This window comes from Pholis gunnellus (genome assembly GCF_910591455.1).
Source record: "Pholis gunnellus genome assembly, chromosome: 4".
Lineage (NCBI taxonomy): Eukaryota > Metazoa > Chordata > Actinopteri > Perciformes > Pholidae > Pholis > Pholis gunnellus.
In genome coordinates this window covers 20,243,231-20,251,905 of record NC_136530.1, presented here as the reverse complement: position 1 = coordinate 20,251,905, position 8,675 = coordinate 20,243,231, and positions in this window count along the sequence as shown.

Sequence of the window (8,675 nt, the reverse complement as noted above, 5' to 3'; positions counted from 1 at the left end):
GTTCTACGCTTTAAGTATGGTTAAGATTTGTGAAAGACAAGGGCTATGGCAAACAAATGTTTAAGAAAGCAGACGTGGCAAATGTTTGAGAAAGATCTTGGTTATGTTAGTGCGTCTTGACTAAAGAGCACAAAACATGTAAACAAGCAGATGTTACACTCTTGTTACCACTGTCTGCTGGGACACTGTCAACGGATGCCAACCTCAAAGTGACTTTGTAACGTGGCAACTATTAGATGGATTGCCATATCTGTTAAACACATTGAAGGTCCCTGCTCCCTGATTCTTGGTTTATGACCAAATTTCCACAAAGCTAATGACATTCCTAAGCTAGCTCGTTAAATCCACCATGATGTAATGCTACACTGGTTACAGAAAATGAGCCGTAGAAAGTTGTCACTCGTCTGGCGATCGTAATGTGCTTTTCCCTTCCTGTGAGTGTGTGGATGAAGCATTACGTTTTTAAATCGTACTCATTTACTCTGGATCTCTACGGTTTGTAATGTAACTAACGTTACTCCTCTGCTTATTTTAGTCGATATACACTTCCGGTTTTGTTGTATGTCAGTTTAGTTTATATGGAGGTTAACCAGCTTCAACGGTCGCAATGGCATATTTGTTAAATTTGTATTTAGTTTTTATATGTGTGTGTAAATGTATTGTTTACCTCATGAGTACTTCTTGCCTAGATATTCCCATTCAATATTTTTGATCAAAAACATGCTAAACATGCAACTTGTGTGCTGCATGTTAGCCTTGGCGTTGTCACAGAGCTGCTAGCATGGAAGTAGAGACTCTTAGTCTCATATAAATTAGTAGTTTTGTTGTGTCATTTATTTTCAACACTGCCGAAGGCATTTAGTGGAATTCTGAGCGGTGACAATTTATCCTGAGTGCCACACCTGGCATTCCAACACAATGGTAGAGCTATATATAAACTCATGATTGTTATTGAGGAGAACTTCTGCCAACAGCCAAAGTTTCCATGAATATATAAAGACGTTGTGTTTGCAGCGCATCACAAAATCTGACAGATTGACAGCAGCCATGACGTAAATCGCCTGGCGAACACACACAGACACACACACAATAAATCAGCACAGGTGAGAATAGGTAAGGTAAGCAGGAGAAAAAGAGGTGGGAGTGGAGCGGGAAGGGGGATTTAGGTTAAAACCATAATTATGGACTTTGTGTTATTTTTGGGGCTGCTGTCAGAGAGCTACCATGTAGAACAAAAACAATGACGGAAACTTTTTGCAGCACTTAAGCCACAAACAAACATGTCCTTACCTTCTATCCAAACCCATATGAGTAATGTCAGACCTGATTCATCAGCACGTCATTACGGCCTAAGCCTCAATACCAAACCCAAGACTAAATAACAGCCAGGGAACCCCTTGTACCTGGTGATCCCTGTGCTATTGATATCTGTCAAAACAACATTTCAGAAGAACCAGTTTTTTAATAGCACCTACACACACACACACACACACTGGCCAAACCTCAGCTGCTAAACACACACGCGATGGCATACTCTCAATAATGACTCACAGCTATTACCTGACACTATTAAGCATTGTGAAACACAAGCTGGGTTACCCTCCGAGTCACTGTTTCCTCATATTTCATGCTAATCCTCTTTTCAGATAAACACGGACGAGCAGCTATACTAGCACAAGTATGTTTGGACATGTTGAGTGAATGACCAGGCTACATGTGACAGGCGATCTGTCACACACACTGTACATAAACCATCGATGAACACACCAACCCCCCCCCCCCCCCCCCCCCCCCCCCCCCCCCCCCCATCCCAACAATAACTCAAGTCAATATGATAAGATGCAAGATAGGGGCTGCTTCATCAGAGCCCCGGGTCAATGTCAGTCACGAAACATGCTCAACCCGCGATAAGAGAGGCCACAAAAACACACTAGTTATGTAAAATGCTATCTAAACACTGCATAAAGCAGACTGGCGTCTGGTTTTGTTGGTGTGATCCCTCACCTGTCTTGAAGATGAGGAACACACCCGTGACATGACGTGTGTGTGTAGGTGTGAGGAATGTATTTTTCCATCTAGAAAACGTTCAGCGCTCGGAGGCCTGGAGCAGCTCACAATATAAACTGCAAAGTATAAACAAGCACAGGGCCAGAGTCCTATGAGGCTTGTGAGGAATGAGCGTTTAAGAAATACTAGATTATGCCGAGTTTGACAAACCTGAGACAAAAACAGTTTAGACCTACATGGTCTTTCTTTTGCCTTTTCTATTTGCAATTATACTCAGATGGGCGTGGATGAAACTGGAGGTGCAGGTGTTTTGGGTTGTTTTTGGCATTGACACTTGACTTGCAAGTCAGGTCAAGTCCATGTATTAATAGAGCATGTTAAACAAGAAAAGTAAAAACAAGATAATGAGGTGATTAAAATGAAAGTAATGAACAAAATAATTATAACAATACAAAAGGCATTTTGCTTATATAACTCACTGGTTCATGAAGACAAGAAAATGAGTAATTTACTGACAATGACATTAGTAGAGAAACTCGGCCAATATTTGAGATAAAAGACCTAAAATGTATTTTTTTTAAATCGACATGTGTTACATGTACAGCTCTGAATTATTTGTTGAATCTTCAGCTAGAATTCAAAATTGAATTATTTGCATGGGTATTTACGTTTGACAACAGGGTGCAAAAATGTAGGTTAGCATACAGCAGTAGTCTACGGCACTAAAGCTGTAGTTAGAGCTAAACAATTTCAGAGCAATATATTTTTTTCTATTTATTAAACCCCTGTATTTGCTCCGCATAGTTTCAAAAGAAGATGTTTGTACTCCAATCGTAAATTGAACTGGTTTATACATAATTTGAATTAATGCAGTAGCTTGTTGTTGACAGTCCAGTAAACTTAGCTTTCTGTGGAAAAACTGATTCATTAAGCTGAAATTCTATTACATTAGCGATATGCTTAGCATTACTCCATACTAGTTAATAACAACATTTTATAATCACATTTAGTTGCACTGACACTGAGACCTGACACTTGTTGTATTTCCTAAAAGGAGGACTTATTTGTGATGAATGTTATCTTCTAGCATATTTTTAGTTAGATAGTTAGTTAGTTAATACATAGTTCCACTTGTAAATTAAAACTTAGATTTGTATTTAAACACATATGCAGATATATTATGATATTATAATACAATACCCCTCCCCCTCCAACGTGAGGGTAAGGCAGCCTGTATGTAACCTGAGAGCAGAAGGGGAAACAGGCTCTGGCTGCTGGACACTAAGAGAGCACTGTTTATACGTCACTGGACATGAGTCAATAAGCAGAATCTATAAGCACATACAAATTCTTGGTCCAGTCAGTTAACATTTGCAGATCTCTAAGCTACATTTTGTGTGCGTCAGTCTTTTTTATGTCCTCTGTGCAACAAGAACCATTTGGTGCCAGAGAGCTGAAAACACCATGAGTCAGATCCTCATGGCATCAATAGAAGTTCAGATTTTTGCTAGGAGACAGAGGGAGCTCCTGAAATACGAAGATCCAGGTTTGTGATTGCAGCAGCAGGCCTCTCAGCCGGCGCTCCATTCCCTCTCTCACACATGGACCACCTGGGTGATCTGTTTATGGAAGCCGTCCCAGCTTCTGGCCCTGAGCACATTCAAGCTATTCATGCCTCTCTTGTTTAAAGAAAGTCAATTTATAAAGTCTCCTGCACAAGCAGTATGCAGATTAGAAACAGAGTGACTTGTCCAATCAGTCCAATGCTTTCAATCTGGACATAAAGCAGCTCAGTCCTATAACACAACCACCACGACTTATTTCACTGTTTTGGATTAACATTGTTCCTTTGGTGGATTATAGGAGACATCTCCAAAGAATTTGTTTTTTTTCCATGCTCCCAGAGGAGCATCATGTAAAGAAAAAAAGAAAAAAAAGAAGAGGGGCAGGTATTACGTGTGTTTCGTGCGAGACCAAAGTGTTTCCACAGGTTAATTTGTAGGGAGCAGCTCCCGCTGTTGTCACGCACGGCACACTACTTTGTTTTGCTGCTGCCGTGAAAAGTGTTTTTGAGCTAACCCAAACACGGTCTATAGTAACAGTGATATTATCTACCTGAGCACACGGGGCCCACCTGCAGGGCTCTGACACAGCGAGGGAGATGTTTTACCTCGTCTGCACGAATGGGCCCGGAGCAGAGGAGTGAGGCAGGAGGGAGTGGGGGTGTGTGGGAGGAAACACACGGTGGGGGAGGGGGGGCGGGGGGGGGGGGGGGGGCGGAGAGTTTTACAAGCTAACACGGCATGATGCTGTTTGGGCAGGTTGAGCCTGCAGACTCACTGACTTTTCATCAGATATTTTTTTTTTCACCTTAACGGCCACACTGTAATTAATCACATGTCTGGGTTGGATAGGCACGCAAGGGCTGGGTTCAAGACCTTTTCTTTGGATAGATGCCTGGTCAGGTGTGTAGCTGTATAAATAGTAACTGCCTGTTTCCTCACATTGCCTTTTGGAGAAAGTTCTATTGGAGTGGTGTGGCAGCGACACATCTCCCGACAGGAATGAGCCAACAGAGCAGCAATTATGGTTTTCTTCTTCTTTTTAGCATAATTGGAGATAATTTGACTTTAGTGCAGCAGAGCCCTTTGCTGACACTCTGTTTCTTCGTCTTCTGACCCCTCAGTCAACGGTTAATGCTTCATCTAAGCACTGAAACTATCAGTTTCTCCCGGCGAGATACAGCAGAGGGTCAAATGTTTTTGGGACACAATCACACTGCTGCATTATAATTCTGTATTCCCACCGTTATCATGCAGATTACCTCTGACCGCCCATCCCGTCATCAAGCAGGTGCTGCATTTTCTGTCTTTAAACAGTTTTTCCTCCCCTCCATCCACCTGGCTGTCCCAATGGCCAAACCTGTTTCTCTGGCATGCAGAGGGGAGTTAACGAATCTTAGAGAACATACATTCAAGGTCCGGATCTATTTCCAAATTAAACAGGAGAGTTGGGGATTGTGCCAAAATTCACACCAGAAAGGTAGACTCAAACTGCTAAACATTGGCAGCTGACACATGGGGGGCATTTATCCTAACTGATGATACGGTTTTAGTGGATGGATAAGCCTTGTGATAGCCATCAACAAATCCCCTGAAGAAACCATATCTACATTATATTTGTCTGGTAACCTCTTGTGAGCAAAAATTAAACACATACGTAAACACATAAAAAGAGCAATTCTGCGTGTCAATACATTTTGGACACCTCTGGTGTCCAGAAGTACATAAAAAGTCATTTTTCCCGTAGACAATGTTATATGACTCACATCAAAAGCACAAGCACTCCTTGTGGCTTGGATTGGCATGAATCTCTCCCGGTTAAATCCCCAGTGCGGTCGATCAAATCGTCAAGGTAAAAGGTAACTACGACTCCCAAGATGCATTTCGGAAAGAAACAATCGCTGAGCTTAAAATTCTGGAGCACGCGCCACTAACTGCGAGCAGATTGCCCCATTTATTGAACTGATTTTCTGACAATCTGCACCTTAAAACAATAAGTTAACTTTTAATATCTGTCATTGTTGGATGAATTCAGCAGCTAATGAAGCAGTATTTTGCTCCCAACTGAAACAACTGACTTCTTCTCCAATGCAAGGACAGCCAAGGCTAAAGCAGTGTCTACAGCCGTCCGTCATGCCAAAATGAAGGATAACATAGGATTTCTCATAAACAAAATTGAATAAATTCAAACTGCTGGTCACAGCGTATAGTGCCTTTACATTATCCAGGAGAGTGTTCCTTGATTGTTGTAGCATCTGATTCTCATGCTGGGGGTTGCTGTGCAGCCATGCAGCTGCTGTTTGCTCCGGTGGATCAATGCAGGAGCAGAGGCAGGAAACATTATAGCCCAACAGCCAGCTGGAGGAGATTAGGACTTTTTTTTCCCCAATCAAACATCCGATCCTTAATGATAATAATTTACGAATTACCACCGGATCAATATCTAATAGCACTCACTACAAACAGTAGCATCTGCTCAGGAGCCCAGGTATCTAATCACCCCCGCAGTGATCCATGTAAAGTCTACAGAGATTAGAAAAAGAAAATACATTTAACTCTACATCTTTCAAAATAAATAGTTAGCCTAGAGTTTCTGTACTTTGGGTGGGCACCCACCAAGGGGTCACTTGATATACAGACAGAAATGCGGCATACTAGTATTTATTATGTTTGTAGTTATGATTTGGTTAGGAATCTATCATTTCTTAACAGTCTATTTGGAGATGCCTCTCTGAACATAGAAGTAAATAACTAAACTATTTAATCAACTTCACATGAGAATTTGATGTCAACCTCCAAAATGGGCTTGTAGAACAGAAACGTTTGAGAAAATAAAGGAACACATTCAACATATTTGCAGTATAAGCCAAACCTCAAGTCAGGAGGGAAGCAGAGCATCATTTGCCAATACCGGCCCGATTGACGGTTGATACAAAGCCCGTTAAAAATCAGTATAGTTGCCCTTTAAGAAAGGTCCCTCCAGAGCCACAAAAGACATAATAGTGCAACGTGTTTCATGGGCTGAATAATAATCTATGTTACGGGTAAACTGTAAATTTGGTGGAGTGCGAAGAACGAGATCTAAATATATCCCACACACTAATGTTGTCAATCAGCGAGATGTTTGTTGGGTTTGTCTGTGGTATGACTCCATGGTAACTGTTCAAAATCCGTGCTAAGTTTGCAGATAAAGGCCCCGGGGTAGATGTTCCACCTCTCAATCAAAGAAATAAGAGGAGCGGTTGAGTTCAGACGGTGCAAAAATAGCGCTACGGAGCGGTAGGTTGAGAGGCAGTACGAGGCATCTCGTGCAAACCACTATGCGTGAGTAGAGTGTTTGGATCCTATTTCAAGTTTAGACAGAAAAGGGCTGAACGGCTGCCAGGTAAACAGTGCTGCACAGGTACTGATTTGGCCCTGTGTTTATGCTTACATAAAAACAGCCTACAGCACTGCTGAATGAAGGTAGGTCCTATCAGCTGCAGCGATAAAGCAAGGTGTCTATGGCTAAGATCAATCATTGCTCCTTTTTCTTCTTTATCCAAGCCCTCACCCTCCCATCCCCGACACTCCCTCCCGGCTCGGCATGCGAGGGGACTCTAGCGTGTGAAGAGTTGAATTGGACGATAGCGGCAGATAGGGCAGGTACTGAGCCTGTGTTGCCCGCATGACGGCGGTTCATTGACAGACACGCACTAACAGTTACATTTTACAGGCAGGATTAAGGGGTGCCCTCAGGTCTGCTTCTCCCTCGATGGCGCTATGTTTTGAGTTTCTGTAGACAGCAGACCACCATCTGATATCTGATCTCAAAGGCACCAGAGGTGTTCAGGAGATAATGCACACTAATGCAATGTCAAGGATAAAAGTAGGCATAAATATATGCAGATAGAGTCGACATATGTTCATGTACACTTATATATACAGGGGTAGAAAAAGTGGTGTGACCATCAAAAGGGGAACCTCTTCCGTTAGGGTTAGGATTCAGTTTTACCCTCAGGTAAAGGAGACCTGTAGGGAACTTTGTTTGACCAAAGGGCACTGAGGGTCTGGGGGTTCGCTTGAGGATCAATGGGGTGCATCAATATACTAAATGGGCACTTGCAGCCCACTTGAGTAAAAAGGGTGGTATTTTGAGCCAACCAAATTGACATTAAGGCTAAGGAAAGGTGCATTCTAGTCAACCAGAGTGGCATTTGGTTTAACCAGAAGCAAACTTGGGGGCCAAAAAGGTCACTTAAGGACCAGAGAAGCTCTTTTGCAGACAAGAGGTTCTCTTGGGCCAGTTAGAGCTGCACCAGTTAGTGCAGACATGTCCCAACCCCTCTTTGCACGGAAGGAAGTGTAAAGATATATTGCATGTATCGAGGCAATAAGGTACGGGGGGGGGGGGGCAAAATGACATCACTACCTTTGTATGGGATGTAGGTACTGGAGGTGCCAGGCTGCCTTTCACGTGCCTCACCTGTATTTCACCTCTATCCTTAATTACTTTAATTATATGCTTGTTGGCTCTGTTTATTTATATGTATCTATTTTTTTCATCATGTTGGTCTGGCAGGGTGTGAGCACCTCAGGTAAGAATGCAGGAAAACCCAAAATAGCAACGCAAGGCTGCCAAATGACTGGAGGATACGCTGCTTCATTTCATCAGATTTCATTTATTAATCGCTGACGCAGAAGCAGCAGAGTTTACGCCCATCAAACCAGGCTGATGACAACTCTGAGTCACTGCACATACTATATGTGTGTCTCTGTGCCTATATCAGGTATCCAACAATACATTGTATGCCACATGCAGCAGATGCCGGTGAGTGCATTCAATTGGGAAAGTTCATGCGTTATGTATCAAAACAGCTTTGTGGGAACTTCTTGTTTGTCACTTCTTAAGTGTTCAGGTGTGCTTCTGATTACATGGATGAGGCTCTCCCACCACCATTTATCTTCGAAAACACAAAGGTATGATTCTACAGACGCACAACAAAGCAGGCAGCAAACGTTTAGAGGGCCGCTTTGTCGCGTAATGACAGTAATCACTGTTCAAAGAATAAACTAGATGGAATGCATTCGTCTTACTTTTCTATTTAGCCGAAGCACATGCGCAAT